General features: G+C 40.3%; 1 long non-coding RNA gene across 1 annotated transcript in view; it reads right to left on the bottom strand.

Annotated features, from left to right (window-relative positions):
• Positions 1–439: 439 nt before the first annotated feature.
• Positions 440–27999, bottom strand: part of LOC115946431 (uncharacterized) — a 28916-nt gene continuing 1356 nt past the window's right edge. Inside the window, exons 2-3 of the long non-coding RNA XR_004080510.2 lie at positions 26264–26364; positions 440–636 (exon numbers count right to left, since the gene is read on the bottom strand). This is a non-coding gene — a long non-coding RNA (uncharacterized lncRNA). The remainder of the gene's footprint in view (positions 637–26263; positions 26365–27999) is intronic.

Genomic DNA, 27999 nt, shown 5'->3' on the forward strand with positions numbered 1-27999 from the left:
ATTGTAATGAAAGAGCGCTTAAAGAAAGTATCATTCCATCTGGAAAATTTACAGTGAGAGAGGGTGAGAGAGAACAAGGACCCTATCATGCAAGGTAGCTCTTTAAAGGTGAGCATAATAAAGAGGCTGTGTGAGCTACACACAGAGACTCCAGTCTCTTAATAGTTCCTGTATTAAGGGGAATTACCACATTACTGTTTGCTTTTTACTCTTTCCCCCCACTCATGCTAACAGTAGCCTTGTGAGCACCACAAAGTAAGAGCTTTGGCTTGTGTTCACTTTGAAACTGCCACAGATGTTTGCTGCAGGGCTGCCCCTGGCTGGTTGCTCTGCCTGAGGGAGCTCCTCCACAGCAAACAGGGCACAGCAGCACCCGTGCATTCCAGCAGCTCACGTGCACAGTGTGGAAGCCCACAGAAAACTGATGGCTCACCATTTTGTTCTCCTGCTGTTGAGCAGGGCTGTGTAGTCAGCAAACTGGGAATATCTCAGAATGAAACATGTTCCCCTGGTTCTTCTCTGCAAGGCAGCATCATGGGTGGCAGCTCCTGCACAGGGCAGGCTGCCTGAAGCAGGGTGGCAGGAAGAGACCACTCCTTTGCAGCCCAGTGTCAAGGATCAGGATTATGTGAGAACCTGTTTAAACAGAGAAAAGAAAGAGATGTAAATCCTTGCCCTGCAGATCTCAGAAGAGTTTGAAAATGTGAATACCAAAGGCTAAGGCCATAATTGAACTTGAAAACAAATTGATTTTGTGCACTTTGAAGATTCACAGCCAGCCTCATGACTTTTTTATGAAGACCTGCCAGATTCATGCTTTTTGAGCCCTTTTCATTGGTGGAATGTGTAATTTACCTTCTGGTTCATTCTCACTGCTGCAGATACCTCAAACACATTTACTAAGACAGGCAGGCTCCTCTTGCACATCAGGAGGCAGAGAGATTGGGTTTGTCTGAAACTTATGCAGAGCCATGTCACGGCTGACCTGCTGGCTGGCGTGAGGAGCTCAGCATGGGGAAAGACTCCCCCCGTAGTCCAGCAGGCACAAGGCCTCTCACAGCCACACTAGGGGGAGAGCACGTGGACCATTTCTTCTGTGCATCTGCACAGGCAGCAACACTCTCAGGGGAGCAGTACCAGGGGAAAGGAAACAAGATGACTTCTCTCATTTATCAGGCTGGAATACAGGGGGATTATCTACAGGATCCAGGAGAGAATTTAGTCAGTGCACTATGAAATAAAATGGTGTAATTGTCAAAATAGCATGGAGCATTTCTGTACTGCCTGCTGTGCTTCATAACCATGCAAAGAGCTTCACTAACACACTGCCAGTATGTACAGTGGCACTGAAAGTACAGCATACAGAGGGAAGACATGAGTAAATTAAGGTTTTTCTGTGTTACCAGATCACCAGCTGAGAGGCAGAAAGGGAGAGGGGCACCTCCAGACAATGCCCCTGACTACAGCAACAATAAGAGTTGCTTAGCAGCTGCTGCCGCATCAGCCTGGACATCCATTAATGCTCCAGCTCAGACCAGGAGCATGCTTTTCAAGTGAATTGTCTAATTATGCCCTATTACCATGTTCAGGCTGGCAGTCTGGGTGCATGAGGCCTGATGTTTCCCTGCTAGAACAAAACAGGATGATGTGGTTGCAGATGAATCCCCTGCCTGAAGCCTGTGCAGCATTGGAGCTGGGTCAGGAGCACCCCCAATTTGCTTGCCAAGAGGCTACGGCCTCTGCACCCCGTGGTGAGCCTAAAACAGGACAGTATATACTTATGCAAGGGGAAAATGACAAGGCAGGGATCATGGCAAGGAGCAAGCATTAAATGGGTTGAAGGTCCCAGGAACTGAGGAAGTTCCTGATGGCTCCATGTTCTGTAGTATGCTTAACACAGTGAAACCATTATGTTATTTTTAGGTCCAGTTTTCACATGTGAGGTGCGAACACAGGGTTCGTTTTGTTTTTAAAGGTGTGACTCTTCTTCCACAAGCTGTTCTAAATATGTGCCTCCATGTTTAATGTGCCAAAATAAATGTTCTGCTACATTCTGACTCCGGTCTGGATTTTGCTTCTGAGTTTTAAAGTAATGTGCCAGTAATGTGTACAATGACAAATTTGATATCAATGTTCAACACCATCAGATACATGATACTTCATGGCTATGCTGCTTTGGTCATATTTCTAGTTCCCTTCATTAAGTTATTGGCTCATTCTTTTTTAAGAAAATACAGAGAAAGGAAAGTCTCAGAAAGAAAAATTAATTTAATTCCCTGATATGAACCCAAAGCTGTGGCCAAACTAATTTTTTTTTCCAGGGAAAAGCCCGTATTCCGGTTAGGTTTCAAAAAAAGACCCTTTTTTTTTTTCTTTCTAACAAGACTTCTCATGATGCTGATAGAAGTCAAGCAAGTGTTACTGACTTTATTTAAAACCCCAGCTGCTCAGGTAGCCACCAAATATAACTGAGCTCTTACAAGAGCAGCTTGAGGGATTCTAGTATTGTTTAATTTGAATACAAACCCTAGTCTAGGATTTCATTCCACAACTAGACTTAACGCGAGTGAGATTCTGATCTGGAGCCAAGTTCCACATCTGACCCAGCTCCAAATATGTCAGAATCCCAAAATACATTTTAAGTATACCACTTGACAGAGTCCCAGAACATCATAAAGAGTTATATGATAAATATATCCAAATAGGAGTGCTTTCACAAATAAATAAGGTTTTGTGCCATTGAGTTCTTCTGACATGGTGTGGAGGATGCAGGGTCAGGTCCTTGTTCATTTGTTCAGAATAGGTTTGCATTGTGCTTATGGACTTGGAGTGCTCCAAAGATACCAGTGAAGTACACATCAATTGCAGAGATGAGATAAAGAGACAAACTTCTCAAATGCTATGATCAGACAGCCCAGCGCATAATGCTGAGGTTGCTGTGCAGGAGGGGTCCACACTGAGCACTGCTGATCCTCAGGCCAACTGCAAGGCACCCATTTGTCTGAGAGATGCGACCCTGTGGGCTCCAGAGCCTGGCTATTAGGTGCTCTCTGCATGTGGTTACCAAGCAACATTGCAGCTTTAGACCCACGTTGTCCTCAGTGCCACTGGATGGATGCATCAGTCACAGCTGCTGCTATCTGGAGGGAGACAATATGATTTTGGTAGAGGGTGAGAGGAAGGTGGCCATAACCAAAGGAGATTTATATATCCCCCTCCCTCTAGATTGCTGCAGATCAGATGGCTGGTACTTAGAGATAGTCTTCAAGGAAAGTTCAAGGAACTGAGTTCATTCATTTCACAGCAAATGAGATTACTGTGAAAAAAAAAAAAGATCCCAGATGCTTGCTCTCCTTGTAAAAGAGCAAATGCTCTTGCATGTTTTTTTAGACTAGGTAATTGTAGCACCTGCCTTTGCTGAGTTGTGTAATGATGCAGCTCACCCTCACAGTGACCTTCAAAGGGAAAAAAAGAGGAAATAGCTTGTATGCAGAAATACCTATAACACATCTTGCAAGAAAAGACTCTGAAGAGCGCTTGCCTGCTGACTATATAGAGCATGTGAGAGGGTGGAGGTCTGGGGCTTCACCCTGGACTCTCACACCATTCCTCTTTTACAGCCAAAAAAGGTGACTGGTTTCTGCTTTTTCTTAGCTATTTTTCCTATGGCTGGGTTTGTAGCCTGAATAGTTAGGATAGGAATTTGGTGCAGCACTTCATCCTGTTTGCTACCATAGTACCACAAGTAATTCACAAGAGAAGGAAGGGACACTGCCCAGGTGAAAGCTGGTGGAAGTGCAGTGTGTGCAGCCCTCGCTATGCCAAATCTGCCAGTGTAGCCAGTGTATATGCCCAGCCTGTTGACCACGACTTTATGCTTCTACAGAAATGTCTAGTCCTGGTCAGCAGTGCCAGCTCCACCCCCCTAAGCTACAAAGAAGCATTTCTGAAGATCATGAGAGATGTGACAGGAGGGAGAGAAAAAGAATGGGGAGGGTGTACTCTCCTCCCTGACACATCCATGCAGGACAAAAGCTAATATATCCCTTTGCCTCATGTCAGTGCTCTTAGCTGCAATGCAGCCAAAAGAAGCCCAGTCGTTTCTTACTTGGCTTTCTCAGTTTTGTTATATACCTATTCCTCATAAAATAGGCACACAAAGGGTGTCTGCATCTAGAAGTGCTCCGTTAATGGAGTCACCTTGCTCACAGACTGAATGGGCTTCAGAAGGACCCTTTTAAAACTGTTTCCTGCAAAACCTGGTGCTATTTACTGCTATTAAAATCTGGGTTTAAGCAAGCAAGGGAACATGACGAGCTAGTTTCCAACCAATTTAAAAACTGGAAAATTATTCTGTTTGCAAAAAGAGACCTGGATTCAGCAAGCCTTGTTCTTTGGTTATGAGATCTGCTCACTGCCAAAAGCACTCAGCATCTCTCAGGGCAAGGACCTCAGGACCACATTCAGGGTAACTCGGGGTGGCTGAGGCTGTGTTCAAAGGAGGCTTCACCTGATGAGCAGGAATGGCAGCAGTGCCTGTGTTGCAATGCAGCTGCGTGATGGGGTGCGGGAGACAGCGCATTCTTCTCCCTGCCACAGGCATTCCCACAGAGGCACGGAGGCTGAGAGGCTGCCAGCTGCTTGGCCCTTTGCTGCTGGAAGAATGCAACTGAATGTGAAAACTTGTCACCAGGCTGAAGCCACAACACACCTGTCCCTCCTGTCAGTCTCCTGCAGCAAAGTCTCACTGGCACTTAAAAACTCAAGCCATAAAAGCGGGATTTAACTAGCCTTATTCTAGAATGCAGTATGTAACATCAATGCTCCATATGTCCCGTGATGGGAATGTCCACTTAAACCATGCTATGTAAACAAGACAACAGCTGTGAAATGGCATGAGCTGTCCCACAGTGATTCAGAGACAAGTTAGGCAAAACTTTAGAAGAACATTCCCTTTTGTTAAATACCTATGCCCAGAGAAATGGGAAGAATGTGTGATGGGGATCAGTGTCTTCTCTTTTTTTTTTATTAAGTGGCAGAGCTGTGAGAAACCTGTTAGAAGGAGGAAAATGACTCCTCCAGTAATAAGAACAAGGGGAACTATTTCCCTTTTTCATGTTGTTAACAGTCTTGCATCTAGCCTGGAAAGATAACACGTCAGGAAGCTCCTAGCTCTCACCTTTTATAGGTCAGCAGTGTGGGAGCCCTGGAGGAATGTACTCTGGTAAATGTATAGAAACAGCTGTCTGCAGCTGAATCAGTTGTTTCCTCCCTGGAGATAAATGTTTGTCTGTCTTTTTTCCCCTGTTTTCATAAAATCTGAATCAGTCTTCCATAATGCAGAGAAATTTCCTGATATACCTAGTGAAAGCAAGCACTTACAACGAATGCAACAACAAGTACTCCTTGAAGCATTGCTTTTTCTATTTGTTGGCTGAAGTGAAAGGAAAAGGATTGTGGTTTTCTGTTTGTTCCTTCAGTAGGCTTTTCTTCCATATGAAAACAAATATATTAATCTTGAGTTATACAAAATGTTTTATTTAACTGTAAATCAAACATCTTGGCTGTTCCCTTACCCCCACTTTCCTTTATTAAACTTGGATAAATTGAGATTAAGCATCTTCAAATTGCAGGTCAAGATGCTTGACTGCTTTTAAAAAAGCAGCCCAGTGCTTTGATTAATTTGAATCTAACCTGAAAATAATTAGTTCCACCAAACCTTCATTATTGGTTAATAAAATTTCTAGCATTACAATTTTCTTCTGTTCTAGTTACAATATATGTACTGACTTTTGTAACAGACACTAAGATTTAATATCCTCCTGGGCAAATATTGACCAAGACACAAGGTCAATATTAACCTGTCAAATCAATAAATCCAAACAATCACATTGGCAGTAGTTAATCTACTTATACTTATTAAAAAAAGAAAAAATAAAAAAGCCAGGATTATCAAGGAACTCAAAGTTGCTGAAGCTCAGGAACATAATTATTTGTCAGATCATTTACAAATCTAGTAACAAGTGTTTACTTGGAACATGGAAATTAAAAGTTAAGACCATCATAAATCTTACCTACTTTGACCTAACCAGAAACTAGGAATCATCATCACACACACACTTTTCACTTGGGTATTTAAAAGCCATGTTTGACTAAGGCAGCTTGTAATTTTAGTGCCTGTGTGCAGGCCTACAGGGTCAAAAGTGAGAATTAGGTGAACTCCCTTCAAAATACCTGCTGTGCTAAACACCCTGGCTAAACTCACATGCATTGAGACACTGAGAGCTCTGAGAGCGAAAAAATCTCTTGAGGAGGAGAGGAGAGATTTTATTAGAGCATTTTCTTCAACCCTCTGGGTAGGAAGCCAAACTCTGCATTTGTGAAGGTTTTCAGCAAGGAAATCAGTACAAGGTGTCCATCCTAAAGAGCTTTCCATCTGTGCTTGTGGAGCAGCAAGATTTCCTAACAATGGTTCCAACTTCCCCTAAAATCCATTATTTGTGATGGCCTTGTGATAAAAAGTTAGCATCCTGCCTGAGCTACAGGTAAGTAGGTATACACCTCATCAAGCTTTCAGATAGGATTTTGAAAAGAATTTCCCACTTACTGCATTAATAACCCTGTGTTTGAAAGAGGTACAGCGCAGAAGCTGAGAGCAAGTGGTCTTCTTTCTCATCTTCAAAACACATCCTTGAAGACAACATTTAAAGTCTCTGGACCCTTTCTGTATATTTCTAGAACTCAAGAAACATCCTTGAGACAGATTATCTGTGAGCTGTCAATGCAAATCGCCATACAACTGAGTACACCCAGGACCCTTATTAACAGAATGGCAACAAAGACTCTTCAGGAAAAGAGAGAAGTAACAGACAAGGAGAAAAGGTTCACGTGGGTCAGCTGTGGGGTTAGCAGAGGGAATTCAAGGCCTAGAGCTGAACCATCAACAACCTCTCTCCATTCTCACAATGGGGCATTGTTCAAGCATCTCAGTGATGTTCTCTATTAATAATGGTGTATTCTCTTTGAGTAGCCTGCCCTAGAAAAAGTATAGATTAGACATCAAGTCCCACATGCTTTAGCAAGGGGGAAAGAGAGAAAGTGTAGAGAAGATAGGCTCGCTCTTGCATTCCTTCGCTGTTTAGGGCAAAGGCATAACACAAAGCATGCAGGAAAATATTCTTAATAAGGTGTGTAATCCAGTTGTGAAAAGGGGAGGGAAAATACGACTGTAACACTACCAGTTTGATCCAAGCTTTCAACACTGGGATCATGGCTGTATTCTCTGCCCTTCACGTTAATGCAGTTAAAGTGGAAGAGGTTTGCAGAGCACCATTTATTTCACTTGTCAGCTGTAATCATGATCACCATCACTTGTACTGCGGCTGTGCCCCGTGTAACAGGATAGGGACCCCCCATTCTCCTAGTCCTTGATGAAATATAAAAGGCATCAATGCTGTCCCGAACAGCTTACCATCCAACCAACAGGCAACAACCCTGAGCAGCATAAAAGCAAGCAGTGAGGCAGAGCAGGTGCTAAGGGGAAATTTACAGCATTGCTGGACTACAGTGGATAGCTTTATACCCAGCTAAAGATGTCCAAACAATTTAAAATTGTTGAGCTTATTGTAAAACAAGTAATTAAATGATAATGGCTGTGCTCAGGCATCCTTCCACATGGTCCCTGAGCATGCTGCTCTCTGAATAGGGGTAAGTCAGTGAGTTCAGGCTTAGGTTGCATTAAGACTTTGCCTTTTTCACACAACTCCAATCCAAGCCAGCTACAAAGAGCTGCAGAGGAGGCACAGGAAGATGAAGTTGGTTGTGGAAGATGGAGGAGAACCCCCATAGAGGGAATACCAGCTGCAGTTGAAAATATGGTGGCAAGTGTTGAGGTGTCAGCCTATAGCATCCACATTTTCCAGCAGCAAAACCTCATGCTGAGAGCGTAGCAGCCATTGGTACCACATGTGAGAGCCATTGCAAGAAGTAAAGGTTTGCCCAGTAGGCAGTATGTAACAAATTACTCTCAGTGGCAAAAAAGGAATATGCATCCATGAGCATATTCAGAAATCTGGCAATTGAGGAAAAGCAGCATTAGGAACCTAAGTAGGTGGATAGATGGTGGGTTCGTCTACAGGGGAAATTTAGCACTGAGAAAGTTAAGGTGTAAATTTATACACCCTAGCTACTCTGCACTAGCAGAGTATCCACTATGTGGATAGCCTTAATCTGTGCTAAGAATGCTTTTGTAAGCACAATATTTACTACAGGAGTTAATGTAGAGCAGCTAATGTATTGCAAATTCACATCCTGGCGAGGACCATCCTGCCTGCTCCTGCTGCTTACGCAGGAGCACTTTTTCAACAAGGGGCACTTCAAGCCAACTACAGTCAGGGAAAGCATTTCCAAATGCTGATGCTGTACTTGGGCTAGGCTGCCTATGCAACCTCATGTACAGAGACTGTTAACATGGATTGAACAGGGATGCTTGTGAGACAAATAGGTCTGAACTTTTTAATAACATTGGGAGGGTATCCTCAAGGAAAAACTTTTTTTATTTGAGGCCTCACAGAAAAAAAAATATTATTAAATAACTCTTTGAATATATGCATTCTGATATGTTTTATGTGTCTTATAGATGTGATTCCCTTTCGCCAGATACAGAAGTTTATTTACCTCTTTGTTGGAAATGGTGAAACTGAAATACAAGTCAAATTATGTACCTGAGATCACATCTGGAAAGGGACTCCTAATCTGATACTAAGTCCTGCTATTAGTGTGTCTGGCTGTCATAAACCACAACTTTCTGTCTCTGTGAAGGGCAGAAATGCCTGAGACTTTGGTCCAGCTATGAGTCTGGATCCAGATTTTGTAGCTAAGGCACTGCAGCATATGATGAACCTACTAAAAACCATGTTTGTTGGAATGCATCAAAAATTACACTTTAAAGAAAAAGGCTTTTAACAAATCCCAGTCAGTTCTGAAAAAAAATGTTTGCTTTAATCCTACTGACATTGCTGAGATCCTTAATCCTGGAATAGTCTCGCTTACTTAAGTGCAAGTGGGGGGAGAACAATCTGGTTCTATAGAAACAAACATACTCTTTTATAAGTGATAGGTTAAGCATGCAGAGTCTGTCATTACCATAATGACAAGAGTGATGCTCTATGAAGAATACTAATGCATCCATACTCATTCCATCACGGAGAGCATGTCACTTTTATTATTGAAAGCTGCTGATGTGAATAACACAGAAAGGTTTTTCAACATTTCCTGTTTTACAAAATAGTAAGTCACATTGTCACATCACACTGTTACATGATCTGGTAATGAAACACCATAATGCACTTGTGCATGGAAACAGAATTAAGGATATGGAGAGTACATTAGCCCTCAGTTATCTGGCCTTGGATGGCCTAAATCTCAGCCTTCTGGATGCTTTCATGTCTTGCATAAATGCAAAAAGTAGCATTCAGGACTGGCAATCAGCACTGGCTGCAGGAATGTGACTGCATCTTCTGTGAAAACAGGTGAAAAAGTGGGCTTCTATACATGGAAATATTGGGCAGTTATCAAAAGACACCCCTCCTGATCTTGACTATCTGATTTTACCCTTAGTGTTTTACAAGTAAACAATCTTCCATAAACACTCAGCTATGTTCTGTTACACTGCAGTTATATATAGAAGCTGCAGTGTGCTGCTTTGCAGGGATGAAGCTGTTTTATAAGTGGATGCTCCAATAGGAAACATCTGTCCCTTATTTATGGCATGGTTTAAGCCACTGAAGTGCTGATTCTTTACTCTTTCCTTTCCCCTCTCTCCCAATGGCCTATTCTACAGTTTGCCAACTATTTACAGTCTATCCCAAATGTCCTTCTCTTACTCCCAGGCCTGAAATTAGTCATGCTGCTACTCAATATGCTGGCTTTTCTGATGCTTAGCATCTAAAGGGATGTCTGCCGATTCCCTTCCAGCTCAGGGAAGATGGGTACAGAGCGGGTGAATTCCTCAGAACTCTGAGGCAGCCAGTTCACTCAGGCAAGGAACGGTTCTTTGTGACCATATCCCATCTGCAATGCTATCGTTACATGGTTGAATTGCAGTTTCCATTATAAGCCTCATTTTCCGGGGTTTGTAGCTCATCTGTAACTGGCCATTAACGTTGTCAGCCCAGCAATGAATATTATTCTTAGACTTTGTTAGAAATTTGGCTTAGCTTGCCTTTTTTTTTTAAGAGCTGAAATCTAAAAATAGTTTTTAGATGTAGGCTGTGAAAATCTCGACAGATCGCAATGCCCTCACCAAAATATCATGGGTACTTTGACGCACACTCTTAGCCAGCAAAGCAACACAGAATGAAACTTTGAACTTGAATTAAGGTTAATTGAATATCTTTCTGCATCTTGTGTGCCATGCTGCTCCATTCCTGGCCTTCCAACTCTGGTTAGACACTGTTTATATTTAGCTTTCCCACACTAACCCCATTTGGTCTGTATGTTGGACTTGATCTCACTTATTCTGCATTTAGTTTTGCTCAATTTCAAAGGCAGAAAAGGGTGCTGCTAAAGCTCTCTACACCTCCCAGGAATATAAAATAAATTCCACACTTAGACAGTAGTTCAGAGCATTATGATTATATACAGTTGTGAGTTTCATCCTTCCTCTACTACCCAACCATAGGCTCACTCTCATGGGAAGGATTTCAAGGAGGAGATACTTTCTGTCTTAGACACTGAGGCTGAAAAGAAGAAATGTACTTATTCTGTTATGGAAGAAAGTCTTCAACTTCCAGGATCCCAAAAGGTTTGCAAAACCTGGGTACTAGAAATGCAAGCCATATTTTTGGATGTCTTTTTTCTCTGCTCTGGCTCTAGGGCCCTCTCTTTTTCCTGCAGCTTTCAGACAATGTGTACTCAGATGGATTTCTCAAAATGCTTAATCCATTGCTGAATGTCTGTAGTGTAGAAGGGCCAACTCATTTCCTCCAGAGCTCACCTGAGCTTCTCTGCAGCCACAGAATTTCTCTCTCAGATAATGTGGTTGTGGCAAGCTGTGTACCATGCTGTTGAAAATACTTGCATCCTTCCCTTGATTTAATTCTGGCTCATGGTCTGACTGCTGGATTACAAGGCCTTCAGGGCTAGGACCTGCTTTTGGTTTCCATGCAAAATGGTATGAACACTCATGATGAAGTCAGGCAAATGGCAATTGATGTTATAAATCAATAACAAATGCAAATAATCAATTGCAAATGGCAATTGATGTTATAAATCAATAGCCAATTGCCTATGGAAATGAAAATTCAGGTGGAATGCCACTGTAGGATTATGACCTGCTAAACTATAGTTCAAAACTCATGAAGATAACAGGGAACCTAGTGAAAACATAAGACTGATATAATATTCTAAAACATAACTATTAGGAATTCATGCAATTATTACTGCTCCTTTTCGTACCACTTTACATTTTCCTAGTTTAGTAATATGGTACACAATTCCCAGCATGCATAGCAATGCCATCCAAAAGGTTTACTGCCCCTAAGATCCTCCGTGTCTCTCTTAAAAGTTGCTGCCCCAATGGCAGAGATGGCATAGCAGGTCACAAGTCAGCTCTACTGACACCACAGTGCACAACCCAATATATCAACTTAAAGCACCACTGGTTTTAGTTTATGTTAAAGTACTGAGCTGCTGCTGAGGAGATGGCACATCTGCTCCATCACTTCTGCTACAGGAGCAGTAACCTTAAAAAGGGCAGAATGGCCAGTTGGGGCAGCCAGGATTTAGGTGCCACTGCCAATTCTGACAGGGATCACAAACCAGAGACCTCAATTTTGCCTACATTATTCACTCACACTGTATTAACTCATTCCTATCAGCTTTTACTGCTTTGGCTAACGTATGTGAATATCATATTGCCTATTGCTTAGCCAAGCTTGCTTCAGACCGCAATTGGAGAGAATTCAGAGAAAAGCAATGCAATAAGTTTGCCACTAACTTGTCTGGCAATGACATAGGCAAGAACTGGGCACAATTACTCCAGGATCCTGCAGAGAGAAGTACAGCTGCCTCCCTGCCTCACATGCATAAGTAAATCACATTTCCTTAAGTAAACTCAAGTGCATGATAGAAAACTGAAGCTTTCCCCCAAGTCTCCCTTTTTCTTGTTCAGTTTCTGAACTCTGAAGTTTTATTTCTTTTTGAAATGCCACTGCTAATGTAAAGGAAATTAAATATCAACATTTCTTTCAGCACTTCTTAATCATATGCTTTGTGGCTAGAACTTATGCTAGTAGTAAATGCATGTTAAACCTTGAGAAGATTACAGTGCAGCCCTGGGATTTCAAGAAAGTTCAGAGAAATAACCAGTCATTGTCTCACTGCTGTGTTACAGCTACCTAAAGTGTTAAGAAACAGAAAATTAATACTGGTTAATGTGTTTCTGTGATTTACTCTCAGTGCAAGAATGAGCTAACAAATTGAAACCTAAATTAAATTTGATAGGAATTAAATTTATTCCATCCAAATTCATATCTAAAGATGGTAAGTCATCTCTTACAAAGAAATGAAGCAAACCACAGTTACCTCTAAACCCATCTCTTTTCCAGCTTCACAAAACAAATGTAGACCTGCCCTAAGTGAGCCCAGCTCCATGAATATAAGAAATAGGCAACTCAATTTCAATGGATTTTGCTCTTCCTTAAATTTAAAACTGTGCAGACAATAACCCTTTTTAAGGGGAATTGGGGTCCTAGATGGAATATGAACACAAATGCCTCAAAGAGAGCAACTGCTTGTACCAGAAAATGAAGCAATAACCTTCTATTAATGTGCTCTTGAACCCAATAGTGGCCAGTACTATGAATATTCTTCTCTAGACACATTTTAAACAGGATCCTTTTGGTATTTTCAGTCTTTGGTCAAGGTTTTCCAATAAGCTGTAGCTGTGAATTCAAAATACTTCTTCAGCTCAACATGGCTGTTGCCTTGACATGAGTTTGTGCCTTGATAGTTCACCTTGCTGCTTGTACTGCTCTTCATTAAGTCATTACAGCTTCCTTTTATTCTTCCATAACCTCTGGAATGATGAGCTTCTCTCAAACACCAGCTGACAATTTAATAAAGTGAGAGACCACCACCAATTTACCAAACCAGCAAAAAAGGTTACCCTTTAGAATACCCTCCCTTCCTTGTCTCATGGGCATATGCACCTGAACCACATTAAAATATGTTCTACACTGGGATGTGCACTCTCACAAAAATTGTTGTCTGTTTTCTGCACGTGTAGCAGCAAGAGTAGTAGGAATGTGGAACATGCAGCATAATATCTGAACTGAAATAAACAGTGAAAAAAAAAGTTTGCTACTCATAACTGAGATGTAAATCAGTAGAAAAACAAAGATGCAAATAGTGAAATAAAATCAGATTTGATATTTGTGGATGCAAAAGACACCAAAATGGATTCTCAATCAGAAACTAGAAGAAATGTAAAAAGTAACTAATGAAGTGGTACCTGGGTCTGGAAGGCTAACTTATTTGAAGGCAGTATCTTACTTGATTTTCTTCTTAAACTCACTTACCTTTACAGCACAAAGCTAGTATTTTTCATATGCATTACTGTAAAAATATTTAGTGCAAATAACACTGCTTTCCCACACACATCTATTTTTTTCAGCATTTTGTACCTGAGGTGCAATTTCTATCAGTATTGAAACTAATTCCTCACATCCTACTTGTGAATTTTTTTTCTGGCTTTGAATGATTATGTCAGCACTAGAGTCTCATGGAGTATAATGTATGAATATGCACCATGCTGGTGCTAAACTCCAATATCACAGGGTTTATTATAGGTTTCTTTGTATACCTGCTTATTCTCATTAGTTATGACTTCAGTGTCAGCACCAAATGCCAGCCATATGACTCTCAACCTTTCCATCACAGGATCCCTTTAAGACTTCCCATCCAGCAATAAAAGAAAGACCACATAATCCCCCCCAACACTTAATGCTAATGCCTCTGCATGATACTCATCAGAAAGCAAACAGTCCACCTCTGGTTTAAACCTGGTGGAAGGCAGTTATGTTTGTATTTCAGGATTTAATCTACAAAAACTAGCACCATTTAACAAAAATGGTAAAACTCTTCATGGCCCCTGGGAAACTACTATTGGTACATTCCCAACACTGACCCACATGAAGAGTCCCAAAACAGAGGAGCTCAGGGCCAGCTGGTTAGTTTTACTGAGGTTTGGTTCCTGGAAAAGAAGCACACGTCACCTCCACAGCTGGGGGCTGAGGCAGTGAACTGCAGCTGCCCCCTGGGAGACCTATAGGGTCTGGCAATGAATACAGATTTCCCACATGTTGCTCAGGGAGGTCTGGGCAGACTGCTTAAAATCCTCATCCACACCAGAATGCCCCATTGGAGTGCCCCTCCTCTAAAGCATCAGAAATATCTGTGCTAAAAGCCATCCCATGGGTTTGCTAGGTGAAATCAGCAATCCCCTGTCTTTCATAAAAGAGGGTGAGCAGCTTCCAGCTGTAACAAAGAATCCTAAATATCCTCTAAAAGCATATTTTTCTTTCCACTGGAATTGAGATACACTGCCTTTCCACTTCTCTGTGCAGGGAAAAAATAAATATTCGTTATGAATAGCTTTGTCTAGCAGAGCTTTGCCTATTTTGCAGGATTGAGAATCCAAGATCCAAGAAGCAGGGCTCAAAGATGGCAGAAAATCTTTACTTTCAAGAAAAAAGTTATAAACAAGCTGTGTGCTATCTGTAACACCTTATTTTTTTCATTTGTAGCTGAATCCTGCTCATGAGAAAATGTAGAGGGGACTTTGCTACCATATTTGTGGTGAAGCCACAATAAATCCAACAGGATATTCCACTCAAGGGAGAGATTCAGGGGGGGATGGTATAAATTGCTAGCAAAAGCAGAACTATTTCAGGGTGGTCTACTTAGGACTAATTTCTCTGCTTGTTGATTATACTGTTGACGGTTGGCCAAGACTTTTTTCAGAAGTACCTAAAGCTAGCTCAAAAGGTCATATTTGAGAATGCAATAAATGGCCCAAATTACACACATTCTGTGCTCCAGCAGCACAACCACTGACTTAATTATGAAGGAAGTATGCTGCTTATTCATCTTCCTAAACATTTTGAAAATCTTGACCTTTGATTTTCAACCAACTGCAATGCAGTCTCTATCTAATCAACAGTTCTTCATCTATTCCACCAAGAAGTAAAACTCTGTATACGTGAGACTGTAAAAAGCATAAAAATGGAGAGCAAGATGAAACTAGTTCCCCCAGAATGGTCAATCCAAGAGCAAGTTGCCAACATTACCACCTTTTAGATGCCAGCCTCCCAATACAGGAAAGCCTCTTTCATCCCTTTCTAGAAGACCCTAGCATGAAGGATGTTAGTTTTACTTGGCAGTATCATGTTATCGAGGGACCTTGCCAGAAAGCAAGTGCATAGAATTAGATAGTGAAGGAGAGACCAAGAGATCCCACAAGTGGTGGGATCACAGTGGGGTAGTACTGAAGAAGCTGGCACAGACCCAGCGAGCTGTTTGTGGTAATAAAGGAAAGAATTACTACAAACCCTCATCATCCATGAGAGCAGTTGGTAGCTGTTAACTACACGTAGACTATAAAAGGAGAATGAGAGCTGGCCACCTTCAGCCAGAAGAAGAATGAATAAAATGCATTAGGTCTTCTACATATGAAGAATCAGAAACCTATACAAATAAACTATTTCTGCAACAAGGCACAGTGCCAGCAGCAACAGTCTGAACTACTAGTCTGCTCTGACAGCAATGAGAAATGGCAGCTACTCAGAAGACATCACCTTAAAATAATAACTGCAAAAATCACCCCAAATCTGCATATGGAGCTCAAAATGTCTGGCTTTTTTAGGAACAGAAATACTTTGTCCATAGATAGATTAGTTTCTGGGTTTGGTTTTTGAGTATTTGAAGGAATCCAGCAGTGATTTAAGAGGAGTGGATCACTCAAAGTCCATACACGACTTAGCCGTGTTAGCAGAGCTTACTGCTCTTATCTCATCTTGCTTGATTTTAAGAAGACTAATTGACAACACAGCAGGGTACACACAGAAAACCAAAAGGTCCAGTTCCGCAGTTCTGCTCGCATGAGCCTGCAGTAACTCACTTGGGTGAGTGGTCAGTAGAAAACAGATAGGAGACAAGGATCTGACCCCCATCTGGAAAGTCTCAAGGCAATTAAAGGGCAGAGAAGCAGAGCCTCCATTAATGTTAAAAGCATTTGTAAGACCACATTCCCCCTTTTCCTGTGAAAATGTGTTCAGATATATCTGCATATTAAAAATAAAGAAGAAACCTACCTATAAATTCATATACACTGGGCTGAACTTTCTCGTGGGTTGCAGTTAAAGTAAACAATGGAGAATGGGAGAGCTGGGAAGAATGGATTTGACCAGAGCCTCGAGTTAACTGTTCTAATTCCTTCCTTCCTTTTACATTTTATTTTATTCATTCAATCAGTCTGTGTATTTTTCTTCTGCAAATTAATCACTAGGGAAAAATGCACTTTTTAGAAAGGTTAAAGTGGTGCTGACATTCTCCTACCAGGCAAAGAAAATGTGTCCAGACTCAGTTCCAAGAAGCTCCTGCTTGCTCTGATGAGCACTGAAAACACCATCATCTGCACATTAAAGGGATTTCAATTTCCCCAGTGCTAGCTTTGAAATTAATTTAACACAAAAAGCTTTATGTAACAGTGGGCCTTCCTGCAAGAAGGGCACCATTAGCCACAACCACTATCTTTAGTTTCTTTCTCACCCTCTGTGACTGTTGGTTAATCAAGATTCTTGTCCATCTGAGTATGTCTCCCGTTTTGATTACTCTTAGAAGCACTGTTAATCCTCCTTCCAAAGTAGGGCACACATTTAAGATTAACTTTTGTAAGAATTCACTGTGAAATGCTCACAAGCAGCCAAGGGACTTTTCAGGCTTGACACTTGCAGATCAAATATCCTATGATTTGCTTGATGAGACTGTTCTGAATGTTGTCCTGTCATTTATGGATCAAGTCTAAACATTTCATCATAACTTCTCACGTGCAAAGCTCCTGCCACTTCCTTCTTCAAATCCCTCCTTACATATGTTTCCTTTGAAAGGCTTCCAATGTTCCTCTGCTCACCAATAACATCTGCACCCACTTCATGGTAAAGTAATATCAATGTCTTCTGCCTAAAGTAGACTTTGTGCTGCTTGTAGCAGGGCCTAGTCTTCCATCTGTTTGCAAAGTGCATACGTTATCTTAAAATCATCCCTTTTCCTTCCCCCAAAAAAGCAACAAGAAACTGATATAACCTGGGATCAAATTTTGATGGCAGACCATCTGGCTGTGCTCTGCCAGTGGAACAGCTGAAGAAAACAGCACAATCTTCCAACCAGTTTCTTAAAGGAAATATTTCTATTGCACATAGGAATGCTTGGAAGACTCACAAGTGTACTTCTCACACAAGGAATATTTGAATATTTTATAGAATAGAAATTGCAAAAATTAAACTATTTCTAATTATGCTCCCCATTCTACAAGACATCATTTCCTGGAAGCTTAGGGCTTATCAACGTAGGCTTTCTGATCAAGAACAAGTTTTACAGCTTATCCAATTAAGTTTAAACAGTTACTTTAACCTTTCAGTGTATATTTGTATGTTCATCTTCCTGTCTTCTCCCTTGCAAAGCCCCACAGAATTATTTAGTTTATTGGCAAGGCTGACCTGGAATTGTGCCATAACACCTGATTAAGGCTGACCCACACAAAAATATCAAATGTATCATACAGTGCATGTGTCCACTTTCCACACTGATTTTCACATTCCTTGGGACCCTAAATGCTCACTTTCCACATCCCAATCCTTCTTCTTGTGCTGCTGGCTTTGCTATGCCTTGTTTCCCTTTGCTGCAGCCACCAAGAAGTAGCTGCCATGCCTGCCTTCAGCAGCAGCAGCAAGTGGGATCTGGCTGCAAAAGTGACAGCAGCAGCAATGAAAGCTGTGTGGAGGCAGTGGCTGGGGTGTGTATTTCCCCTAAAATGTCACCCTGAAGAAGTGTCTTTGCTTAAGGTGCAAAATATAGCATAACAGCAAGGGAAGGGAAGGAGGAACATAAATGTATAGACAATTGAGTTGGACTGGGAATCAAGCTGCTTATTTATACACTGTTCTGGACTTTTAATTCTATGTATTTAGATACCCAAATGGCCTCTTTTTCTGCAAGGCTGAGAACTGCATTTACTAAATATGGAAATAGGGTATCTAAAAATAAACACACAAGTATGAAGATGTTAGCATTATTCTATAAAATGGGGGCAAGAGAACTGCAGCAACATATGTGTCCAAAATACTTCTAAAAAGTATCCCTTCTCTCACCCACCCCTCAAAAAGGCCTGAGCAAAACTAAACTAAACTAAACAAAAAAAAAAGCCTTCACAAAAACTCCCAGGGTTGAGTGAACATGTCAAGAAAGGTACAGAGAAAAGAGCACTAGTAATAAGAGGGCTCCCTGTGGAGGAATAGATGTTTATGTTGCCAAAGGACAATACAAATTTGACATTGTTTTACTAATTTTCACATTCTTCATTTTATGGCAGCAATCATCATAAGCCAGGAAAAGACAATACTATCTAATGGCAAATGAACAACACAAGCACTCACAGCATTCCCAGTCACTGGGAAGGGTGATAAAGCTACACAGCAGCTGGAGTTTTGCTTCAGCGACAAGCAAATATAAACACATAAATGGAGTTTTCAGTTAATCTTCATATTTTTGGAAGTCCTTCAACATAGTTCCAGCAAAAGCTTTTCCAACACCTTATTTTTGAACTGGAATCATCATTAGAGCTATCTAGTTTCTGCCTAGACATAGAAAATCCCCTTACTTGAATTCCCAGATGTATTTCTAATTTCTCTGTTTAATTACATCTCTGAATTTTAATTTCATTTTATCCTGGAAGTTTTTATTCAATATATGTTTAAGTCATATTATTGAGTGGGCTAAACCCTTCCACATATAGCAACACAGATCTTTTTGTTACCCAAATCCCAGCAGATTCTAGATCAGAGAATTCAATGGGTTAGTAATTTATATCAAACTAAAAGGCGATGCCTTTTTTTAAGTGCTAAAGTAGTCCTCCCGAATTACTTCAAACTGTGAGTTACTGTTTCACTCAACACAACAGTTTTGTACATATTTCTGTCTCAGATTTCCCATCTAGATGTCTACCAAAAAGTGCTATGATTCAGCCAGGTTTGAAGTATTTCTTTTTTTGCCTTCTCAGGCGCTGGGTATATTCCGCGTACAGCAGCATCTCCTAGTGGCCGCTTTGTCTCTGCTCAGTGCGAAATGCGGGGAACAGAATTTTTGCTTCCCACCGTTACACTACATTTCCATGTACTTCTGCAATAAAAGGAACCAACTAGGATCAGATATTGGTACTGCTGCTGCACAGCAGTATGTATCTTTTTTGGAAAGAGAGCCGTCTCCTGAGTTGCAGAAGGATCTGGCAATGTGAGTGTCAGAATCTTTCTTACCAGTTGCCAAACCCAAAGGTCTGCTCTGGGAAGAGTTTCTCCAAGATTCCACTCAGATAGAAGGCCTGATTTTGAGCTAATTTATACCAGTGTAACGGTACTGAATTCCTGACTTTTATCAGTTTAAATGAAAAAGGTGTCTGCTTACTTTCAAAGCAGTTCCTAATGAAGAATTTATTCTCTGCTGTATCTGAAAAAATAAAAGTGCTTGCATGAAGTTATAGAAGTACTGTGGATAGTTTCCAGATAGGGAACAATTTACAAAGAATTGGGGGAATGCTTCAGTACTTTCTGCAGAAAAGTTAGAGGGATGCATAGGATTTAAGTATACTAAATGTAGCAGAGAGATTAGAGACACTGTTAATATTTCCGCTCTAAACTGTAGCTAGCAGATTGGAGCTGGGTTCATCAGTGTGTGCAGAACCAAGTACACTGTTTCCAACATTCATAGGACAGGCATAATCTACTGAAGCCACTGGACACCCCCTGCATTCCCTTTGGCCATTGTCAAACAAAACACTCATTTTTGGGAGATGGTTGCTATTCAAGGCAGTTTAAGCACTCGTTTAGCTCCTCTTGAAGTCAAGATTAAATATCAGGCACATGTTTGCGACTTTCCTGAATCAAGTCAAGTCTGTTATTTGGAAGGTAACTTGCCTACTGAATTAATTCTTAATCTTGGTCATTATATCCATGCTTGCATTACCCCAGTCTGCAACTGTTTGGAGCTTCAGTAGTGTTTTTTTTTAAGCCTGCTGAAAAACATTAAAACAGACCAAGTATTCAGTCTCCAGCAGTAAGTGCAGTCTCACATGGTTTCCTGTCCTCGGCATAGATAAATCAGAGTACTTCTTTTTGTTTCATATAGGTTTTGATCTCTGCTTCACAATGATTTCTCTGGCAAGGGAAACATCACAGAGCAGTAACAAAACCAGCATTATTTATTTATTGAACACTCTCTGTGTGACTGACATTTACAACACCCTCAGGGAGGCACAGGCCCTGTCTCAAGGGTCTCACAGCCTGGAAAAACAGCACAGTTTAGCATCATTGGCCAGACAATCATATTCAAACATGTAAACCTCAAACAATTCACCATTTACATTTAAATGTTGCACTTTTTTGCCAGATTAATATAGAAAGGCTTAGCAGATGAACAGTATTTTTGGGGGGGAGGGAATGTAGGCTGTTTCCACTGCAAGGTAGAAAAGGCAGAGAAAATGCTATTTTCATTGCACCTGGAAAGACTAAGTATGCTTAAGGAACCAGGAGATCAAATCTTCAAGAAGGCTCTTTCATAGGTAGGATTAAAAAAAAAAAAATCCTGAAAATAACTCCGTATCTCTTCAGTCTGAAATAAGAATTAGCAATGTGTTAAGCATTGATGCAATCTTGAAGTCCAGAACCAGCAACTCTCCTTTTCATCCTTTCCACCTCTCTCCCTGCCAAAACCCCTCTTTTAACCTGTATTGTATTTTCCTACATAGAAAAATCATATCTAAATCTAAAATGATTCACCTTATTTTCCTCACAGTCCAAAGAAGGTGCTATAGCACAAAGGGAGCAGGATTATCTCTGGGGACTTTATGAAGTAGGAGGAAGCAGCTGCAGAGATTCAGCTTTCTCTGAACTATTGTGCAACCTGTCAAACCAGGTAAGTAAAAGCCCCTATATACTATTAGTAAGCAGCAGTAGTGATGTTGCTTCAATTCAAATGCTCTTTCAAATATGGGAACAACCTACTGATTCTCCTGTTATTTGATTGCCAGTAACGCTGCCTTATTATATACTGCTTCGGACATGCTATACCCTAGTGGAAGAAATAAAAAAAAAAGAATCTAAAATTCAGTAAATCCCACATTACTTTTAAATCAACTTTTAAAAAGTAATGATTTTTTAATTATTAATTGGTATTATTCCCTGCCACTTGTTGAAAATCAGTGCTTTTTCTAGTCAAAATCCTTAAGAACTAATGACATGAGTTTATTAAATGTGAATCCTGGGGTTAGATATATGTCCAAAACTATCAGAATGCTTCTTGGTTACAGCTCCTACAGCTGGGAAATGTGAATGCCTGTGGCTATTCTAAAGGGGCAATTTATTTATGGTCCCCCCCTGTGCTTGACCATGTCTCTTCATGAACCTGTTTACTTGGGGAATAGTAAAATAAAATCTTTGAGCACAGGCCCCTCAGCTGCTCCCAGGTCTCCAAGGAGACTGGAAAAGAGGTCTCTCATTTCTCCACTTTCTTGACCCCACATGTACATAAATGTACATCCATATGTACATGTACACATATACATCCCACATACACCTGTGACACAGCCTGGTGTATGAAAAGCAAACACTGTGCAACAGAGCAACAGAAGTCATCACAGCTATAGGAAGCTAACAGCATGAAATTTTAAACAGGAAGAGTTAAGTTTAACCCAAACTGCCCCATTCAAGTCTAGCCTAGACCTCAAAAGAAAATTGCTGGAAAGAATAAGCACTTGCAAGGTGATATTTGCACTTCCTGAACTGCTCCAGACTGCCAGGGGTGAATATGTGAATGCTCCCAGTTTCAGAGACCTCAGATCACATCAAGTTAATTTATTTCCCATAAGCATAATACCCACTCTTAGGAATAAGCAAACTGGGAGAACAGGGCCTGTCCAGTTGGCTTCTGGACATATTTCATCCTTGGAAACTACCTAGGAACATACTCAGACACATGCTTAACATCCTTATGCTAGAAGGCACTTAAACACATTATTAACTTTGGGCACATGTTCCTGAAGCAGAAGACTTGTTTGAAGAAAATGGCTGGTTTTACCTTCTGATCAAAATTAAAATAAATAAGCATCTTTGAAGTCACCCAGATACAAAAACAAATTACTTTATGACATCACAAAGAAAAAGAAGGGTGATTGGAGCCAAAATGGTTATGAATCATTTAGTGGTATTTCAGGTGTTACCAGTCTTTTCATCATCTTTATTTGGCATTCTACAGCACTCAATAGTGCTAAAGAAAGTACTTTTGAATCTGAGAATATTCAATCATACTTTCAAATAGTGCCAAGCCAGAGCTGCTTTCTTTCCAGGTAGTAACTAATTTGTCAGCAAATGTTCATCTAACTTCTAGAACCCATCCCAGACTGGTATCTCAGTTACAATGAAAGCAATTAAGTAGAGGTCAAAGGAAGAGAGATGTCACTCACTACGATCTAAGAAGCAGCAATGTCTGGTTGTCCCAAGTCATAACAAGCATCTACAGAAAAATAGTTCACCTCATAAAATAATGCCACAGATTGTGCTACTTGTTCTTTTGTAAACAAAATACTTCCCCTCTGTGCTTGCAGGTGTGATCTGTCTGCCTTACTTCCAGTACAATGTGAAACCACACAGCACAAGCTGCTCTTAAAGATAAAATGGCAGAGACCAATTTTCACTCTTTTTAAAACAAAAGCATTGCACCAAAGGTAAGTTGATCTTTATTGTATGAAAATTTTCATTCTGTGTTAGAAAAATATTTGGATGAAGGCACTTTATTACTGAAAGTCACTGACTTCTATTGTTGTAATTTCATGTTGTGGGATAGTAAATGCTGAAGTCTTAGCAAAAACCATGCTAAACTGAGGTGCTCACTCCACTGTTTCCTGTTTAGGTGAATTTGAAATTAGTGTCACCACCTGTGGCTTAAAATTACACGGGCTCAGGTCACTGGGGATACTGAGACAAAACTTTATTACAATCAAGCCCTTTTATCCCCTTGTTTGGTACTTTTCCAACCTGCACAAGCACACCACGTTCGATCCCATTGGCTTCTTTAAAAATCTCCCAGGTAGACAGTCCAATCACAATGCTGATCATACACTGTTCTCGTGATGACAGCCTCACGTTCTTGCTTCACTTCTTCTCACATTCCCCATGTCCTCTGGCCTTCAACTGAAATTCTTTGTTACAACAATATCCTGGCTTACCTCCCCAAGTCCCAGAGTGTTTCTCATGCAGATCCTATTGCTTCCACCTTCCACAACCTCCTATTTCAACAGAAGTCAGTGATGGTGAAATTCACTTGCTAGGAAGACTGAAGTTGAATTACAAGGCAACTACTGGAAAGAAGCTACAGATGAATAAAAAGCTACAGTTAAAAAAGCTCAAAGTAAGATTGAGACTGATAAGGCTGTCAGAACTATAAGCACAAAAGAATTTTTTAGATGGGCAGTTTAAATGTCTAAAAAGATTTTAAATAAATATGTCTTTCTTCATGAGTACTACTACTTAGCTTGTGCTTGGAAATGAAACTTAGCATTACCGTTTCATTTTTTTCATGGATACAATGTTATATGAAACAATGTGTAAGCTTTTTATTAATTAGATGTGTTTATTCTTCTGCACAATGAAGAGCACTCTCTGGGTTCCCTCAGCTGAAAACAACACACTGCTACTCATGAAAAAAATCTGACCTTAAGTAGCAGTTGATGGGATACTATGACTAGATGGCTGTAAAGGGAAAATATGCCACTTTATATTATGACTTTGAGTAATGTTTTTCTGACTAGCATGGAGCTTCATGTGCTTGCTCTAGGTTAGTCCCACAGAAGAAGGCAAGGCAACCTGTGCAGAATCTGGCCCTGGTCAGCCAGTGTCCGTAACATTTAACTGGTGTGACAAGTGTCCCAAATATTGTCAAAACATCTTGTGAGAGGAATTTTTCAATTACTTTCAGAGGAGAGCAGTCTCTTCAGATAAGGACAGAGGCTATTTCAGCTTCTAATGTTGTTTCAAATGTACACAGAAATACAGAGTTTTTAAAGCATTACTGCAAAGTCCTTGAGGTTTATGGCATTAAGCTGCTAATCCACAGCATGGTACTTTTAAGTTTTAATTATGCTTCAATGGTTTAATTATCTTTTATTTTAGTTTTGGATGGTTTGATCTACAGTTCACATGGGGCTCTCATTGCCATCATTCATATGTGAAACACTTTGAAGCCAACAGTATTACCATGTGACTGAGCTCCGCAGGACCTATGGTGTACATAAATAGTAGAGCCTGCACAGTCATGTAATGCAGGGGAGGAACTGTGTCTTTTGTTTTGGATCTGTGTATTTCTTAGTGCCCTGTATCTTAGTGGGAAGATACAGTGCAGAACAGTGACATAGACATCCAGAAAAGCTAGGAAACTATTTTTGGACACAAGTTCCCACGTTTGCAGAATGTTCCTCTTTTAGAAGTAACAGCAAGCTTTGCTTTGGGGGCAAGCGGCACATCTGGAACTACAGAAGGAAGAGTGGAGCTCCAGTTGTTCAGATGAGTCATTGTTCCATCTTAATGGAAAACCTATAAAATATCAAACTGCCAGAGAGCAACAGATCTTTCAGGGGTTTATTGTTTTTACAGATCTTATAAAAATTACTATAAAAACATAAAACTTTAATAGCTGAAAATTGAAAAGGTTTCATGAGCTTAAGTTTGGCCTGTTTGGAGCACAGCATCACTATGCTTCTACAGCTGGGATGTGGCACACCAGCTGCAAAAATTCCCCATACTCTCTTGCTTTTGTTTATCTATCCACCAAGGTCACACAAAAGCTTGTGGCTAGAGTTTTCCTTTAAACACAATTTCATGAAAATATTTAGATCACTGAATATACCTGAGGTTCTCCCTTAGTCATAGCTTGCCTGATGTTTTCTAAGTACTAGTGCTGTAGGATGAAGGTCGCATCTGATGAAACTACCCAGGAGTATTACAAGCCTAAATATAGATGTATATGTTTATCTACACTGCATACTCAAGAAGCTTACCAGGCATAATTGCCAGTCAGGAGTATCAATGTAAGTAAGAATTTACATCGTATTTCCAGATTTGAAGAGGTATCACAAAAATTACAGACTACACTGTGAATAGAGATGACACCCACCATTAGGGGTTACAGAACAAAACAATTACTCTGACTTTCAGTCTCAGACACAGAGACCATGTGATTAGCTGCATCCAGCAACTATCAGCTATAACAGTTAGCAGAGTTCATTGCCTTGGTCCAGAGAAGAGCTAAATCATTCTCTTAAATCCCTTACAGCCATCCTAGGTGACAACAATTAGACTGTTGCTGTTGGCAAGGCATCAAGTCAAAGGTGGCTGGATGGCCACCATTAGGTTGGTAGTGGGAGTGACAGCTCCTGTTATCCTACAATCTGCACAGGGGCTGGTAAAAATGATGTCCATATAGCATGCACACACACAAAGTTTTCCTTAGAGCTGGTGAGACCACAGCCAAGCAGATCCTGCTGCTTTCTGAGCCTTTTCCATTACAGATATAAATACCCAAGGAAAACATAAATAAATAGATAAATAAATAAATAAGTAAACACATTAAAACTCCATGAAAATTAAGCACAGTTTCATCTTGTGTGCCCAACCTGGATACATATCAAGTGCTTCAGGCAAATAAACAGAAGCCCTGCTCATGACTGAGTCATAGAACTCCTCTGGAGTTATGTGGATAATAAATAAAATAACCTGCATGGGAAGTAAAAGTGTACATGTATAAGAAAGTTGTGCTGAATCACAACTGATTTCTCTGGTAGCTCTTAGGTCTCGAAAGACTTCTATTTGAAGTGGAGCATGACTACCCTGGGGGCTCTTCTACTAATTAGCCAGCTACAAATGAAGTTTAGCACAGATCTTACCCAGCAGAGGTAGGAATTTATCCTCCAGTTAGATGCAGAGGTCACACAAGCAGAGGCACACTTTTTAGCTACATGAAGAGTCTTGAGTTGCCTTTCACATTCTGGAAAGAAACCACACTGCAGTGACTACAAGGAACTTACCCAAATACTTGATATTAACACAGTTTGGGACTTTTGATTGTGAAAACATGAAGCTTTATTGTTCTGTACTAACGTATCCCACTTCCCATAAAAAAAGCAGGAGAATAATTAAAAAATTATTAGAGAGCTAGGGTGACCCACAGCTGTATTTTGCTGATGGATATTATAAAAGTACCTAATTTTGGCATTGTCCTTCTGAAATGTATGGCAAATTGGTAGGTATTTGGCGTAGCTATATTAAAGTTCACAATCATTTCCAAGTCAGTTTATAATTATTTTATTCTCAGACTTTTCTTCTTGCAAAAATAACTTTTGCGTTCTGGAAATTTATTGCCCTTCTTGTCAGATTACAGATAATGAGATAAACTTTCATATTTTGTTCTCCCAAACCCAAATGACAGAGGAACCACTTTGTGTCATTGCAAAACTTCCTGCACCAAAGGTCAAAATAAATCTATTACCAATTAAGTCTCAACTGGCCAAAGGATTTGTTACTCCAGTAAGCTTGTTACTAGACTAAGTGGAACCAATGGCCTAGGTGAGCCAGCTCATATTTTATTTGTTGTATGATAGCATAAACAACAGTTGTTAACACTCATTTTTTGCTAATGTGTTCAGATTAATTACAAATGAGGAAAACAAAATATATTTGAGTTTATGGTGGATTTTCATTAGGGGCTTCTGTTCTAGCTGCCTGGATTTCCTAGGAGTGAGTGGGTTTAACCACAGTGTAACTGTTTTCTGTAGAAAGTAATTAAGCTGTGTAAAAGGTTTTGTAAATGCATTCAAAACAATGGGAAAATTCCCCATTGCCACTTCTTATTTTTAGCACAATGACATATTGTGCTTGATCATAAATTTATGTGTAACCTTCATAGATTGTGATATAGGATATATTTATTGTTTCACAGTACAAAGAGAGAAAAAAAAGTTTGGAAAGGGGAAATCTTTGCCAAAACACACATTCACATGTGTTTCATGCTGTGACAAAATATAGTTGTAGTACATGGAAGCAGTTACACTCCTTCTAAAACAGCATGGAAAATGAAAAAGCAAACCAACTGATTGTCCATATTTCTAAATTATTTTGCTGCCATGCATTTATTTCTCACAAATACTTTGTGTGGGATGGAGGATGAGTTATAAAGAAGGAAGAACAATTTTAACAGCAGAGTTTTTTTTTAACCCTGTCACAATTTAGCCCTGGGAAGTACTTCAAGAGGTCATTTACACCAAAGCTGTATGGTAGTCTGACTCCCTACATGATTGTGTAACCCCTGCTAAGAGTCAATTATGGCAATGTCACACCATTCCCAAGTCACCTAGGCCTTTAGTATCTTAAGGTGATGTGTTTTTTTTTTTCACTAGCTCAGCTGAATTTTTTTACATTTTGAGTCCATTATTCCTTGCCCTATCTTATTAGGACATGGAGAAGAAAATATTTACTTCAGCTCTGCAATCTGTCAAGGGACTAATGGAGGCCTGTGCAAGATACCTCTATATAGTTCGACAGGGTGTGAAGGCTGAGAAACGGTGAAACACAGTCACTTTTTTCCAATATTTAAAGACGCCCTGCATGCTTCATAATAACAGTA

Source organism: Melopsittacus undulatus, chromosome 7 (genome assembly GCF_012275295.1).
Source record: "Melopsittacus undulatus isolate bMelUnd1 chromosome 7, bMelUnd1.mat.Z, whole genome shotgun sequence".
NCBI classification, from domain to species: Eukaryota; Metazoa; Chordata; class Aves; order Psittaciformes; family Psittaculidae; genus Melopsittacus; species Melopsittacus undulatus.